The sequence below is a fragment of the Trachypithecus francoisi genome, unplaced genomic scaffold (assembly GCF_009764315.1).
Source record: "Trachypithecus francoisi isolate TF-2019V2 unplaced genomic scaffold, Tfra_2.0 Contig00979, whole genome shotgun sequence".
NCBI lineage: Eukaryota > Metazoa > Chordata > Mammalia > Primates > Cercopithecidae > Trachypithecus > Trachypithecus francoisi.
Window position 1 is genome coordinate 6539 of NW_022681043.1, and position 16915 is coordinate 23453.

A 16915-nucleotide genomic window follows, 5' to 3' on the forward strand; every position below is an offset into this window, starting at 1 on the left:
AAAAACCCTTCCGGATTGGGCTCTTCCTCTGAAACGTCAGGTAGTGCAAGATGAAGATGGTCTTAAAACACAAACACAGTTCTTTTCATTATGAAGCAGGTTAACAATAATGAGACTGTGGCTTTGCAGGGAAAATTACAGTTCTTCTAACCTTCCCATTCCAAAAAGACTAAGAAAAGTGAAGTCAAGTTGAGTTGGGGTCCCTCTCCAACAACAAAGTCTCGCCAAACCCTGATGTCTTCTCTCTTACAGCCTTGATCACTGATGACCTCACAGATGCGATTATCTGTGCCACGAAAATTGTTAAAGAGACACAAGGAATGAACTATTGGTAAGGGTCTTTCCTTGGGAGACTTTGGCCATCATGGGCAAAACCTGGTGTGTGTACTCATCACAGCTGTAGTGGAACTGACAAACTCACCGCTGCAGAGTGGTGGAACCAATGGAAGGAGATCTTGTTTATATTCTCCTCCATCGGTGTGCGGGTGTGCAGTGAACATAGTAGTACACAGAAGCGGAGAGGAGAGATGGTGTGTCTGGAATTGGTGGGTTCTCAGTCTTACTTCAAGAATGAAGCTGCGGACCCCCGCGTTGAGTGTTACAGTTCTTAAAAGATGATGTGTCCGAAGTTTGTTTCTTCTGATGTTGGGATGTGTTTGGAGTTTCTTCCTTCTGGTGGGTTTGCGGTCTCGCTGGCTTCAGGAGTGAAGCTGCAGACCTTTGCAGTGAGTATCACGGCTCTTAAAGCAGCGCATCTGGAGTTGTTTGTTTTTCCCGTCCAGAGTTGTTTCTCCTGGTGGGTTCGTGGTCTCGCTGGCCTTAGGAATGAAGCTGCGACCTTTTGGGGGAGTATTGCAGCTCATAATGGCAGTGCAGACCCAAAGAGTAAGCAGCAGCATTTACTGCAAAGAGCCAAGCAACAACGCTATTACAACTTAAAAGGTACAGGAAAGAGTTGCCACTGCCCGCTCTGGCAGCCTGCTTTTATTCCCTTATCTGACCGCCCCCCTCCCCTCCCCCCCCTCCCCTCCCCCCCCCCCCCCCCGCCCCGCCCCGCCCCAACCAATCCTGCTGATTGGCCTATTTTACAGAGGGCTGATTGGTTCATTTTACAAAGCGCTGATTGGTCCGTTTTACAGAGGGCTGATTGGTCCATTTTGACAGAGTGCTGATTGGTGTGTTTACAAACCTTGAACTAGACACAGAGTGCTGATTGGTGCATTTACAATCCTTCAGTTAGACACAAAAGTTCTCCAAGTTCCAATAGAATTAGCTAGACGCAGAGCACTGATTGGTGCATTTACAAACCTAGAGCTAGACACAGGGTGCTGATTGGTGTGTTTACAAACCTTGAGCTAGACACAGAGTGCTGATTGGTGCATTTACAAACCTTGAGCTAGACATAAAAGTTCTCCAAGTCTCCACCAGATTAGCTAGATACAGAGTGCTGATTGGTGCATTTACAATCCTCCAGCTAGACATAGAAGTTCTCCAAATCCCCACCTGACTCAGGAACCCAGCTGGCTTTGCCTGGTGCGTCCCATGCAGGGCCAGGAGTGGAGCTACCCGCCATCCTCCTAAAGGGTGCCTGTAATCCTCAGCCCTTGGGCAGTGGATGGGGAGTGTTGAGGAGCAGGGAGCGGTGCCTGTTGGTGAGGCTCGGTGGCACAGGAGCCCACTGCGGGAGCGGGGGCGGGTGGGGGGGGGGAGGGGAGCTGGTGGGGTGCCAGGCATGGCGGGCTGCAGGTCCTGAGCCCTGCCCTGCAGGGAGCCGGCTGAGGACCTGCAAGAATTAGAGCGTGGTGCGGGTGGGCAGGCAGTGCTGGGGGACACAGCGCCTCTTCCGCAGCTGCTGGCCGGGGTGCTAAGCCTCTCATAGCCCAGCGCAGCAGCGCTGGCCAGCTGCTCCCAGTGCAGGCCTGCCGGCCGAGTGCGGGGCCCGCCAACCCTGCGCCCACCGAGAAATCACGTTGGCCCGCAAGTGCCAGGCGCAGCCTGGGTTCCCACCGGCGCCTCTCCTTCTACACCTCCCTGCAAGCAGAGGGAGCCAGCTCTGGCCTCAGCCAGCCCAGAGAAGGGCTCCCACACTGTAGCTGCGGGCTTTAGGTCTCCTGAAGCATGGCCAGAGCGGATGCTGAGGTCGAGGAGGAGTGAGGGCTGCTAGCACATTGTCACCTTTCAATGGGTTTGGGTTAAGACAATTTGCAATTGTTTTTCTTACAAATGTATGCCAAACAATGGAGAAAGGTATTTTTCTAAAGTGACTTGGAAAGGGTCAATTGAGTCAATTTGAGAGAGAGAGAGAGAAAAAAACTTGAGTTTGCTCTAGATTTGGATAAGATTTTGAGGGTTACAGCAACATTTTGCAGGGAAAGAAAACGAGCAGCAGCGAGAGGAAAGTGAGTGGGTCTGTGTCGTGGTAACTCAGCAGAAAGTGTCCCCAGGATTGAGCCTGGGTCCTTGCATTACCTGCTGCTGTGTTCTGGTGAACATTGCCAGCCGGCCACCCACTCAGAGAACCCGAATTTTCAGAGATGTTCGTATGTAATGAAATGACCTGTCCTTACAAAAGTCGATTGCTTGTTGCTGAAGCTAACAATGGCTAGGAGAAAACCAAGAGAGAAGAGTCTGAACAAGGCAAAACGACAGCGTCCTTGGATCTTAGAAGCAAATGAAACCCAACCCTAGGTTCTGCTGGCGATTTTGGTTAATTTCTGTAGGCTTTGAACCTAAGACGATTTGGATTGTCATGCTTCTTTCTGCTGCTCTTGCTTCCTTGTCCTCAGGCAAGGCTGGAAGAAACATTGTGAGGGGAGAGACCTGTCCGACTGGAAAAAAGGCTGTGAGGTTTCCTAAACTGGAACTGGACCCAGGATGCTTTGCAGCAGCGCCCTAGGATTTGCAGTGAATGTTCAAATGCCTTTGTCATCTTGTCCTGTTTCCTCCCAATATTTCTTCTCAAACTTGGAGAGGGCAAACTAAGCTGTATTTTTAAGAAAATAAATATTTTCATCTAAATGTTTTCACTCTGACTTGGTTCCCTTTTCTTCTTTCTCTCTCTCTCTTCTTTCTCTCTCCCCTTCCTTCCTTCCTTCCTTCCTTCCTTCCTTCCTTCCTCCCTCCCTCCCTTCCTTCCTTCCTTCCTTCCTCCCTCCCTCCCTCCCTTCCTTCCTTCTTCCTTTTTTTCAGAGTCTTGTGCTCTGTCCCCCAGGCTGGAGTGCAGTGCTGCAATCTCAGACCACTGCAACCTCCACCTCCCAGGTTCAAGCGATTCTTGTGCCTCAGCCTCCCGAGTAGCTGGGATTGCAGGCATGTGCCACCACACCCAGCTAATTTTTAGGATTTTTTATTGAAGACAGGGTTTTGCCATGTTGCCCAGCCTGGTCTCCAACTCCTGAGCTCAATGTGGTCTGCCTACCTTGGCCTCCCAAAGTCCTGGGGTTACAGGTGTGAGCCACCACACCCCGCCCTGACTCAGTTTCAATAATGTCATAATGGCATCATGTTAAGACTTTTAAAATTGCCTCCAAAATGCTCTAGCCCTGGGGGAAACAAACTTCCCTTCTTCATTGTAGGGAGTCCTGGTTCCTGTAGCCATTTGAAACAAGACTCATTCGAAAACAACACTCCCTTGTCTTCAGGGCCATCCTCAGAAACAGGATGCAAGCAGAAGGGTGAGGTTAAGAGCTCGGAGCCCCTGAGGGGCGGAGCCCCCTTAAGAGTACCCCAGAAGGACCACGTATGCATGCATACCCACACATCTAGACACCATTTCTCTGTCTACACTCACTCAAGAGATGCGGAGAGACAGGGCAACTGAGATTCACAGTTTGATGATTAAAATTCTCATAAAAGTTTTTAGTTGTATTTTCTGTAGTTTGTATTCTGCATTTTCCAAGTTTTCCATGACATATCTTGCCATTAAAGAAAACCGTCCTCTTTTTTCCAGAAAAAATAAATAAATAGGACTCCCAGTGAGGCACAGTGGTTCACGCTTTTAATCCCAACAATTTGGGAGGCCAAAGTAGGAGGATTGCTTGAGGCCAGGAGTTCAAGACAAGCCTGGACAACAATAACAAGACTCCGTCTCTACAATAATTTTTTAAAGCCCTGCATGCATTAGGTATTTGTCCTAATGCTCTCCCTCCCCTTTCCCCCAACCCCCCAACAGGCCCCAGTGTGTGATGTTCTGCTCCCAGTGTCCCTGTGTTCTCATTGTTCAACTGCCACTTATGAGTGAGAACATGAGGTGTTTGGTTTTCTGTTATTGTGTTAGTTTGCTGAGCATGATGGTTTCCAGCTTCATCCATGTCCCTGCAAAGGACATGAACGTATTCTTTTTTATGGCTGCAACAATTTATTTTTAAATTGCAACTTTTACCCCAAGTCCTGCTGGAAAGTCTAATAGGACAAAATAGATAAAATTGCAGCTCTTCTCCCCAACATCCAGAGAGTTCCCCATGTTATTCCAACTTCTACTTACATCAAGCTTTTCAAACCTGGCCAAGGATGGCTTTAAATGTGGCCCAACACAAATTAGTAGACTTTCTTAAAACATTATGAGATTTGTTTGTGATTTTTTTTTTTTTTTTAGCACATCAGGTATTGTTAGTGTTCGTGTATTTTATGTGTGGCCTAAGACAATTCTTCTTCTTCCAATGTGGCCCAAGGAAGTCAAAAGATTGGATACCTCTGATTGGAAAACTGACTCCAAAAATGAGTGCTTCAAAATTCGAGATGAAAGAGCATTCGGGGCGCTACCATTAGACTCACCTATCTTTTTGCAAAACTCATAAAATTTCTAAGCATGCAATCCTACTCTTCGCCCATGTTTAATTTATTTCTATAAATAATAATTTGTGGTGAGAATGCATATTCCCAGATAATTTTCCATAAATAATGCCTTCAGAAATTCAAGAGGAAATGAATACTTCTATGCCTGAGTTATCTTTATTCAACAAAAGTACATTTTAGAAAAACTAACACTCATATTCCCCTTTATAGTTTCCAAGATATTTGGAAATAGATTTTCATTTACTACTCATGGCCACATTATCTGCTGGTTACCAGGTACACTGAGCAGTCTGTTGGGTATTAGGGTCTAGTAACTGGCTTACGTGGGGACATGTTTTCTGTGGGGACTCAGCTCTGCCTGATTCTTGGGACACCCCCTGCTATCCCCAGCATCTGGCTCTTTGTATCCCAACTTGCTCCCTGTTGTTTCTTCCTCGATGCTTTCTGGTCTGGCCTGCGATTTTCTCTAGATGCCTTTTATACCAAGTATATAATTTCCCTACAGATGTCCTTGCTCTTGGTTTTTCCCAAACTTGGAAGTTGTGCTACTCCCCTGCAGCCTATTCAAGCCTGGCCCAGCCAACATGAAACTCCCTTCTCCTCTAACCTCCTAAAGCTCTTGCCTCTGAACTCATGGCAGGTGTGTACTATAGGATTAGGTCACTGGGAATTGCTGTCCTCCTCCAGCCTGTAAGCTCCTTAAGGCCTGGACCATGTCTTTCACTGTTATATTGTCCACAGTCCTTTCTGCAGTGCTAAATGCATAATAGTTAACATTAAAAAATATTAGATGTTAGCCAGGCACAATGACTCAAGCTTGTAATCTTAACACTGTAGGAGGCCAAGGCAGGAGGATCAGTTGAGCCAGCAATGGGAGACCAGACTGGGCAGCATAGTGAGACCCCATCTCTACAAAAAGTACAAAGATTAGCTGCGTGTGGTGGTGCACACCTGTAGTTCCAGCTACTCAGGAGGCTGAGGTGGGAGGATCGCTTAAACCCAGGAATTTCAGGTTTCAGTGAACTATGATTGAGGCACTGCACTCCAGCCTGGATAACAGAGTGAGGCCCTGTCTCTTAAAAAAATTAATTAATGGCTGGGCGTGGTGGCTCAAGCCTGTAATCCCAGCACTTTGGGAGGCCGAGACAGGTGGATCACAAGGTCAGGAGATCGAGACCATCCTGGCTAACACAGTGAAACCCCGTCTCTACTAAAAAAAAATACAAAAAACTAGCCGGACGAGGTGGCGGGCACCTGTAGTCCCAGCTACTCGGGAGGCTGAGGCAGGAGAATGGCGTGAACCTGGGAGGTGGAGCTTGCAGTGAGCTGAGATCCGGCCACTGCACTCCAGCCTGGGAGACAGAACGAGACTCCGTCTCAAAAAAAAAACCAAAATATTAAAAAATTTGATGTTGGTTTTTTTGTACCACTGCACACATGTGGAATCATAGAAGGAATACAAATAAGACCTTGCATTTAGAACATTTTTGTTTTCAAATCAGGTTCATGTTTATTATTTCATATGCTCCTCACAACAACCTTGGTATATAGAGGAATGTAACCTTCAATTCATATACACATCCCTGAGATACAGAAGGGGTAACTATTGCCCAGGGGCCACAGTGCAACAGCAGAGAATCCAAGAGGCCCCTGCTGCTGTGCAGGGATCTTCAGAACTCAGTGATAGAACGTGTGCTAGTTCCTTTACCAACAGGAAGAGCCAGAGTCCTTCACCTGTGTTCCACACAGCCACTTCCATGAGTGTCTCAAATATGGTACAAACCCTAAGCCAGCCCCTGAAAGATCTGCAGGAACAATTTAATCTCTTCAAGGTGAATTTTACAAATAGACACTTTATCAAGAAACCCAGAAAGATTTTCTCTGTGTCTCCAAAATAGAAGGAAAATGATCTAGATATCTAAAATGGAAACTCCCAATAAACAACAGTTACTTTTTCCAACTAGAAACCAGTTACATTTTTTGATTTAAAAAGTTCAAGGGACATGCATGGTGGCTCATGCCTGTAACCCCAGCACTTGGGGAGGCTGAGTCTGGAGGATTGCTTGAGCCCAGGAGTTGGAGACCAGCCTGGGCAACAGAGCAAGATCCCATCTCTACAAAAAATTTTAAAATTAGCCAAGTGTGGTGGTACACGCCTGTGGTCTCAGCTATTTGGAAGGTTGAAGTGGGAGGATCACTTCAGCTTGGGAGACTGAGGCTGCAATGAGCTGTAATTATACCACTGCCCTCTAGTCTGGCTGGGCAACATAGCAAGATACGTAGGCTAATTAGCCCACTCCAGGCCCACTCAGCCTCCTGGCAATGTTTCTCCAGGTTATCGAGTTTCCTCTGCAGTGCTTCTGTCTTGAAGGGTCCGACTGCTTGAGGACGGACATTACCATCCACCAGGGCTTGGGCTGAGAGCAGTTCTTTACACGCAGTGATGTCTGAGGATGGAAATTCACACATCCGGCTTGCAAGAAAGCCGCAGCCAGGGAGAGCTTAGGATCCCGATCTGGGAGGAATCCTTGGTGTAGTAGAAGCTTTGGGAGCAACATGAGGCTCCTTGAGGGCCTGGAAGGCAGCTTTACAGCACTCTGCCTTGAACAGGTAATTCCTTCCCTCATTTTTCTCCCCTGTCTCATCCGATTCCACAAGTGCAGGGAAACGGAACAGGGGACACTCAGAAACTGTTCTGATTCACAGATTCAGCAAGCACTTACGTTTAAACTGATCCTCCAGTAACAAGAGAAAGAGAAGAGGAAGCATAAGGTCAGAGCTAATAAAGAGTCTTGTTGGAGAACAGGAGAGAGAAGAGAGGCAAAGAATCTGTTTCCTTACACGAGGCTGCAGTTTGCACAATTTTTACCACTGGGGCCTCCTCACTGATGTAACCCAAAAGAAACGCTGTGTTTTGAACAGAGACATCGTTTTACTCACCTTATTGGTTAGGCTCTGTTCATAACAATAATCTACATTCTTTGTAGGTTAGAAAATATTTTTCAAAACTCTAAAAATAAAAGAAAATAGGCTGGGCACGTTGGCTCACACCTGTAATCCCAGCACTTTGGGAGGCCGAGGTGGGCAGATCACGAGATCAAGAGATAGAGACCATCCTGACCAGCATAGTGAAACCCCGTCTTTACTAAAAATACAAAAAATTAGCCGGGCGTGGTGGCGGATGCCTGTAATCCTAGCTACTCAGGAGGCTGAGGCCGGAGAATCCTTTAAACCCAGGAGGCGGAGGCAGCGAGCCGAGATCCCGCCACTGCACTCCAGCCTGGGCAACAAGAGCAAAACTCTGTCTCTTAAAAAAAAAAGAAAAGAAAAGAAAAAAAAAACCAGAAGTATGAAAGCTGATCACAGGTTGATCCATCATCTACCATTGCGCTGGTACTGAGAGAAAACATTTCAAGTAGGTACTGTACTGAAAAACCCAAAACATGCCCTTACTGTGGCTCCAGGTCTTCTGTCCCTGGTGACAGTGAAGTTGATAGCTGTGCAGAGTGGGGAGTAGACAGGGCACCCTTGAGAAGCTGCCAGAGTTAAGTGAAGCCCACCTGCTCTGAGACTGGCTGTGTGAGCACAGACAAGACACTGAAGTTCTGTATTTCACATCCTGTAAAATAGGAAGAGCAATATTTGCCATGCACGGCCATGGTAAGGGCTAGTAACTGTGTTAGAAGCACATGGCACAAACCAGGATTTTAAAAAGCATTGGGGACTACTTTAGCTGGGGAGAGTGGTGCATGCCTACTAGTCCCAGCTGCTTGACAGGCTGAGGTGGAAGCATTGATTGATCCTAGAAGTTCAAGGCTACAGTGAGCTATGATGGCACCACTGTACTCAGCCTGGGCACCACAGAAAGACACTATCTCTAAAAGGAAAAGGTGATGATTATTCTATTTCTGTATTTTACCTTCTCTATGATATTGTACCAGGTGATTTCTAGCAGGACCTGCAGACACTTCGACAGGATAAACTACATTTTATGTGAAATAAAGCATGTTCAAAAAGCAAGGGGACAGATGGTGGCTGAAAGAAACTCCACCTGAAACCGAGGCTAAGTTTATTTTCCCAGGGCCCTGCTACTAAGATCTCTAAGCTACAGGGAAAAAGTTAAACTCATCGCTAGATTTCCCTGCCTGCTCGAGACCACACCCCAACTGGCAGCTTAATTCTTGGTGAGAATGAAAAAACTAAATCTATACTTGCCTTGAAAAGCAAGTATAGATTTTCAAAATAGTATCCTGTTACCAGCTAAAGCAAACAGAGCCGTTTCAACCCCAGGAACTGACGGGCAGTGCAAAAGGGCAGATTGGAAGAGATTAAATATTTGTGCAAAAGCCCGTACCCCCTTCACAAAGGGCTGCCTCTGTCTGACATAAAAGGGAGGGGATGCGGGAACTGAGAAGAGGGCCTTATCTTTCCAGAGGAAGGACTGTTTAGGGCCGGAGGAGTTGGAGAAGGGGAGAGAAAATAGCAGAGGAGGGGAAAAATCAGACGGGCACATGTCGCCTGGTCACTGGCCGGGCTGCTGTCATTGGCGGAGGCTGCACTTCTGACCCCTGCGGTGAAGCCAGGCTACGCGGGCTCAGGGGCAGACGGAACCAGGATAACTCGAGCTTTGAAGCTGCCAGCCTATGATGGCAGAGAGGCTAGAAAGAAGCCTGCTCCAGAACCCACTCTCTCAGCAGCAGCACCATATTAATTTGCAGGGGGGTGGGGAGGACAGAGGAGGAGAGGGGCGGAGTGTGGAGGGCAGGAGAGGGCGGGCTGGGACAGAGGCCAGGGAAGCGGGTCATGTGCACAACGCAGCCCAAAGGCCTGCCGGGGGCGGGGTGCCCAAGAAGAACTTTAGAGAAAGGAGATAAAATTGTAGTTTTCGACTCTGCTGACAGTCGATCAAAGCTACTTTCTGCTTCTGAGACATTTTAGTGGCTGCCAGGAACTTAGAATTTAGAAGAGAAAAAAGAAGAGGAAAGGAAAAATCTACAATGGAGCAGTCTGTGCGGGCGGTGGGGAGATTGCTGATGAGAGTCTTTGGGGAATTGGGATTTTTCTGTGGACTTCGGAGCTCCTCGGGGGCTCACCACGAAGACCAACATGGGGCCGGGGGCGCAGCGAAAAACACCCCTGGGAGGCCCTTTGAACACAGCTCAGGTTACCACATTGGAGGAAAGACAACGGGAGGGACGGCCTGCGGTCCCTTGGGCCAGTCGAGGGACAGGGCTGGAACTCTAGTTCCAAACCCTGGCTGCACAATGCAATCGTCAGGACACGTGAAAAAAATGCAGATGCTGTCCGGGTGTGGTGGCTCACGCCTGTAATCCCCACACTTTGGGAGGCCAAGGCAGGCAGATCGCGAGGTCAGGAGTTCGAGACCAGCCTGACCAACATGGTGAAACCCCATCTCTACTAAAAATACAAAAAATTAGCCGGGCATGGTGGTGGGTGCCTGTAGTCCCAGCTACTTGGGAGGCAGAGGCAGGAGAATGGGGTAAACCCAGGAGGCGGAGCTTGCAGTGAGCCGAGATCACGCCACAGCACTCCAGCCTGAGCGACAGAGGGAGAATCCATCTCAAAACAAAAACAAACAAACAAAAAAGCAAAAAACAAAAAAAACAGAAAAACAAGCAAACAAACAAAAAACATTAGCAAGGCGTGGTGGCATGCGCTTGTAATTCCAGCTACTCAGGAGGCTGACGGAGGAGAATTGCTTGAACCCGGGAAATGGAGGTGACAGTGAGCCGAGATTGCGCCACTGCACTCTAGCCTGGGTAACAGAGCGAGACTCTGTCTCAAACAAAACAGGAAATAGATGCCAGACCTGGCTCACTTGAGTTAAATCACTCTCCCTGAAGATGGGGTCCTGATGCAGGTTTTTAAAAACTCCCCCATTGATTCTAATGCCTAGCCAAGGTCATGAACCCTGAGTAAGAGACTTAATGGGGCCCTGCTGAGGACAAGCTTCTCTTGGGCTACGGTGCCCCATCTCCGCACTGGGTGATACAGTTTGGCTGTGTCCCCACCCAAATATCATCTGGAATTATAACTCCCACAATTCCCAAATTTCCTGGGAGGAACCCAGTGAGAGGTAATTGAATCATGGGGAGTGGGTCTTTCCCAGGCTGTTCTCTGACAGTGAGTAAGTTTCACGAAATCGAATGGTTTTAAAAAGGGGAGTTTTCCTGCACAAGCTCTTTTCTCTTGTCTGCTGCCATGTGATATGTACCTTTCACCTTCCCCCATGATTGTGAGGCCTCCCCAGCCATGTGGAATTGTGAATCCATTAAACCGCTTTCTTTCGTAAATTGCCCAGTCTCGGTTATGTCTTTACCAACATTGTGAAAATGGATTAATACACTGGGAAAAGAGCATCATGGTCACCCACCTTCTGACTATGCCCTGAAGACTCAGGAAGCCTTTCCCCTTCGATGGCTGAGAGTCAATCCAGGGACCTCAAGAGTGGAGCCTCATCATCAGAGCAGACTGGGGACAATAGAGGAAAGAACACACACAACATTCAGCAAATATTTGAAGGTCAGGCATGGCGGCTCATGCCTGTAATCCCAACACTTTGGGAAGCTGAGATGACAGAATCTCTTGAGGTCAGGAGTTTGAGAACAGCATGGCCAACATAACAAGACTTCTTCTCTTAAAAAAAAAAAAAAGCAAAAAATTAAAAGAATAAGCCAGGTGTGGTGATGCACACCTGTAGTCCCAGCTACTGGGGAGGCTGAGGCAGGAGGATCTCCTGAGCCCAGAAATTTGAGGCTGCAGTGAGCCATGATCCCACCACTGCACTGCAGCCTGGGCTAGAGTGAGAATCTATCTGAAAAAAAAAAAAAAGAAAAAAGAAAGCCCATTTTAAATCTATTTTTTAGATAGATTTTTTTTAGAATCTATCTAAAAAAAAAAAAAAAAAAGCCCACCAAAACAGAACCAAAAAACCCCAAATATGTGAGTAACTGTGCCAGGCACTATGCTATGCAAATGGTGAGTCTAACCAATTGGTTGATTCTGCAGCTCTGGGTTTTCCTGTAGACAGGAGCAGGAGAACAAGCCATACCCTGAGGTCTACAAGTGCAGAGAGAGCAAAAGCACAATTTCCAAAAAGATAAATCCAGGACTCTTCATGCGAATATAAAATGAACACATGTCAAACACTTTATCCGACTCATCAATTAATGAGGATATCAGTAAGATCTTAATACCAGGTGTGAGAGATGTGAAAAGCTAGGTATGTAGAGGCAATTTACAAAAGGAATGTTAGGGTATGATTACCGGCTTAGATACAAGCTAGTTAATGTCTTACAAGGAAATAAACTATACACTTTGGAGTTGTTTTCCTTTTTCCTGCCAGATAGAAATGACTTTCATCTCTACCAAGGAAAAATCTACAACTTAACACATAACTTCTCTAAGTCTAGGAATTTTAAACAACAGTTAACAGTGAGTTGAAGAAAGTGCTTCTGCCCCCATGTGACATTGAAAGGACATGCTGCCACCAATTTGCCTGATTTTCAAGTTTTTGACCATTTTTCTCAATTTTTTTTTTTTTTTTTAAGAGACAGGATCTCACTCCGTCATTCAGGCTGGAGTGCGGTGGTGTGATCATAGCTCACTGTAGCCTCAAACTCTCACATCAGTCTCCTGAGTAGCTGGGACTACAGTCACCTGCCACCACAACTGGCTGGTTTTTTAAAATTATTTTTCTTAGTAGAGATGGGGTCTTGCTATGTTGCCCAGGCTGATCTCAAACTCCTGGTCCCAAGTGATCCTTCTGCCTCAGCCTCCCAAAGTCCTGGGAATATAGGAGTGAGCCACCATGCCCAGTGGATCATTTTCTTGAAAGAAAGAGAAAGGTGATGAGACCATAGGCCTAGAGAAGAAATAGGAAGGTACAAAGCACAAGAAAGGGCAAAATCGATGCAGCTACAAATCGATAAAGTGCGGGTCCTGTCTGGTTATGCTGGGCACTGGAATGGAGGGATCATCCACGTATTAACTATGGCCACTAGGAAGAGAGACTCTAGGAACACTGGAATGCCCAAGGCCTTCTGCAAGATTTCTGAGCACTAAAGAGCTTACATTCTCATGGTCTTTTCTGGCTCTGAGCCTCCACTTCTGCTGAATTTGTTTGTTTAAAAATCCTCTCCTTGGCCCAGGCGCAGTGGCTCACGCCTGTAATCCCAGCACTTTGGGAGGCTGAGGCAGGCGGATCACCTGAGATCAGGAGTTCGAGACCAGCCTGGCCAACATGGTGAAACTCCATCACTAAAAATACAAGGAAAAAAAAAAAAAAGTAGCGCCTATAGTCCCAGCTACATGGGAGGCTGAGGCAGGAGAATCACTTGAACCCAGGAAGCGGAAGTTGCAGTGAGCCGAGATCATGTCACTGCACTCCAGCCCAGACAACAGAGTGAGACTCCGTCTCAAAAAAATGATAATAATACTAATAAATAAAAATAAAAATCCTTTCCTTGGTACGGTTGTTACTGACAGAAAAGAGGTTTCTTTTCTTCCTTTGTACCACACAAAAACAAAATTAAACCTTCCACAGAGACATTTATATGGACTTTCCTTAGAAAGTTTAGGAAGACTGAAAGATCTGAAAGACCTAATGCAAAAAACTCAGACATGAGCAATTCCTGTTCCTTAAATGATGCTTCTCCTCCTGCCCCCCTTCTGGGGTTTTTCCTCTTGTTTTCTCTTTTCTGTCTGACCAAACAGCCTATTTTTCTTTTGTTCTTTTTTTTTTTTTTTTTTTTGAGACATAGTCTTGCTCTGTCACCCAGGCTGGAGTGCAGTGGTGGTATCTTGGCTCACTGCAACTTCCGTCTCCCGTTCAAGTGATTCTCCTGCCTCAACCTCCCATGTAGCTGGGACTATAGGTGCCCGCCAGCACTCCCGGCTAATTTTTGTATTTTCAGTAGAGCCGGGGGTTTCACCATATTGGCCAGGCTGGTCTTGAACTCCTGACCTGGTGACCCACCCACCTCAGCCTCCGAAAGTACTATCATGCCTGGCATTTTTTTTTTTAAATCATCTTGGCTTGTAATAATTCATATGCTCAAAGTTTTATCTTCTCTTTAAGCAGTTGATGAAAAAATGCTCTAAAATGAACTTTGATCCCACCTATAAGAAAAATTTGGTGCTGGCTGATAAGAAAGCAAAATTTTTACCCACATTTATAGTAAAACATATAGAGCCCTCTTCCCCACACAGCACTGCTCCCTCTGTCCCAGCCCTGCACACCCAGGATCTAACCTGCTCCCGACTTGAAAGACATGAAAACCTAAGTGTACATTTGCAGCAGATGTTTCTTTGGTTCTAGTGTTCTGGGCAGGCCCTTAGTTTCATGAACCTCTAAGAATTTCTTGATTTGGTGAGATGGAGCAGGGACCTCTCTTAAGGGTCTGCTGAGCACCCCCAAACATGAAAATAAAAGAAAATCTTGAGTTCCTTCAAGGGAAGTTCCAGGCACCTAGCTGGCCCTGAGAAGTAAATGAGCAACTGGATAAGCAAGAAGGTAATAGTAGCTTCAACAGTAGCCAAGGGCTGGGTGCAGCCAAGGCTCACGCCTGTAATCCCAGCACTTTGGGAGGCCAAGGGAGGTGGCCATGTCTCTACAAAAAATAAAAAAATTAAAAAAAAAAATTAGGCAGGTGTGGTGGTGCATGCCTGTGGCTCCTGCTACATGAGAGGCTGAGGTGGGAGGAAGGCTTTAGCCTAGAGGCAGAGTTTGAGGTGAGCTGAGATCATGCCACTGCACTCTAGCCTGGGCAACACAGTGAGACCCTGTCTCACAAAAAAAAAAAAAAAGGTGAAAGCAGCTGGCTGGCTCAGGATATTCACTAGATGGTGATGCCTAACCATGAAGGATTCATTTTCAAAGACCCAGGATTTTATTATTTTATTTCAGTGCATCAGGAAATACGTTTCTTTCTTTAAAAAAAATGTATTTCAATAGTTTGTGGGGTATAAGTGGCGTTTTTTGTTACATGGATGAATTATATAGTGGTGATTTCTCCCAGCCTCCCTCCCCTTTCTCCTTTCTGCATTTCTGAAGTCCATGATATCACACTGTATGCCTTTGCATACTCATAGCTTAGCTTATAAGTGAAATCATGTGGTTTTGGTTTTCCACTCCCGCCTTACTTCACTTAGAATAATGGCCTCTAGTTCCATCCAAGTTGCTGCAAAAGACATTATTTCCTCCCTTTTAATGGCTGAGTAGTATTCCATGCTGTATATGTACCACGTTTTCCTTACCCACTCATTGGTTGATTGGCACTTAGGTTGGTTCCACATCTTTGCAATTGTGAATTGTGCTGCTGTAAATTTACGTGTGCTGGTGTCCTTTTCATATAATGACTTCTAGGAAACGCAGTTTTGATGAACGCTCCAACCTACATTCCTTGCATCGCTTTGGGACTTTTACCTACTCCTGTAATTCTCAAACATTTCCGCCCCTCTCCCTTCCAAGTAAGATGCTTACTCAGCCAACAATTCCTGAGTGCCTGCTCTCTGCTAGGTGCTGGATACACAAACATGAAGAAAATGCAGTACCTGGCCCGCTCATGAATTCCACTGTGGATGCGTTGAGTTTGAAGTTCCTGTAGTACTTCTGGGTGGAGATGTCCAGCAAGCTGTTGAATATTTAGATTTGAAGGTCAGAAGTGACATTCAGAATCAGGGAGACATCACACCTCGTTTGTAGTTGATTGTGACTGTGAAAAGCATGGCCCAGGACAGAGCATAAAGTGGGAGGAGCTATGAGCAGGTACAGAATCCTGCAGAACCTGGGCATGCCAGCGAGGAGACATGCTTGCAGAGGACAGAAGGAGGGTTCCAAGAGTCGTGGGCAGAAGCAGGGCAGGGTGGTGTCAAAGAAATGGGGGCTATGGGCCGGGCGCGGTGGCTCAAGCCTGTAATCCCAGCACTTTGGGAGGCCGAGACGGGCGGATCACGAGGTCAGGAGCTCGAGACCATCCTGGCGAACACAGTGAAACCCCGTCTCTACTAATAATACAAAAAACTAGCCGGGCGAGGTGGCGGGCGCCTGTAGTCCCAGCTACTCGGGAGGCTGAGGCAGGAGAATGGCGTAAACCGGGAGGCGGAGCTTGCAGTGAGCTGAGATCCGGCCACTGCACTCCAGCCTGGGCGACAGAGCGAGACTCCGTCTCAACCAAAAAAAAAAAAAAAAAAAAAAAAAAAAGAAATGGGGGCTATGAAGGGACAAAGGAGAAGTGTCCCGTAGAAGACAGAAGAAAGTCCATTGGATTTGGAACAGGAAGAGGCCCACTGAGAGTGGCCTAAGGACAGAGTGCATGCAAAGACAGCCCAATATCGGCTGCTTTTTATAAATAGTGTGAATGAGAAGAGGAGAGTCAGGATAGTTACTAGACGAGAACTGAAGGTAGGGGGGAGTTGGTTTGCGGGGCTCTGTTGGTGTTTGGCTATTTATTTATTTACTTGTTTACATTGGGAGAAAGGGATTTGATGGCATTTACAGGCAGAGGGAAGGAGCCGGTAGGGAAGGACAGGTGATGATTAGAACACGTGAGAAGGGCTGACACCCCCATCCCACCGCTTTTCTCCTTTTCCCAAACAAACTGTGTGCCTTTGGGTGGTTTCCTGCCCTCTCTCATCCTCAGACACCTCACCTAGAAAAATGTACAAAGTAAAATGGTCAATCGTATGTAAGATCTCTCCTAGCTCTAAGAAAATTCTATTTCCCAATTTCAATCTTGCAGTTACCTAAATAGCAAAGGGAAGAATTATACAGGTTAAGTATGTTTAAATAACTGCCTTTGAAATGAAAGCCAGCCTTATAATATCTCACATCACTAAATGCATGCATGTGGTAAAATGCAAAGCAACCTACTCAAAATAGTCATTGGCTGGTGTGGGGTTGAGCGTGTAAATGGCATGTGTCCCTCTGCTTGTGAATCCAGGGGCTGGCCCTCGAGATCCACCATCCACATGTCATGCCACAGTTAAGTCTTCTGATCCAGCCTGTTGGTATTTCCATTCTCGAGCACTGGGTAATGTGGTTAGCTTAGTTCTGTGCCAAACATGTAGTTAACACTTGGACTTATAAATCGTTTATAAT

At 46.6% G+C, this 16915-nt stretch overlaps 1 long non-coding RNA gene across 1 annotated transcript; it reads left to right on the forward strand.

The window, feature by feature from the left end:
• Positions 1–224: 224 nt before the first annotated feature.
• On the forward strand, positions 225–2831 carry LOC117090222. The gene is made up of 2 exons (XR_004439934.1): positions 225–331; positions 2787–2831. It is a non-coding gene; the product is annotated as an uncharacterized LOC117090222 (long non-coding RNA).
• The last annotated feature ends 14084 nt before the right edge of the window (positions 2832–16915 follow it).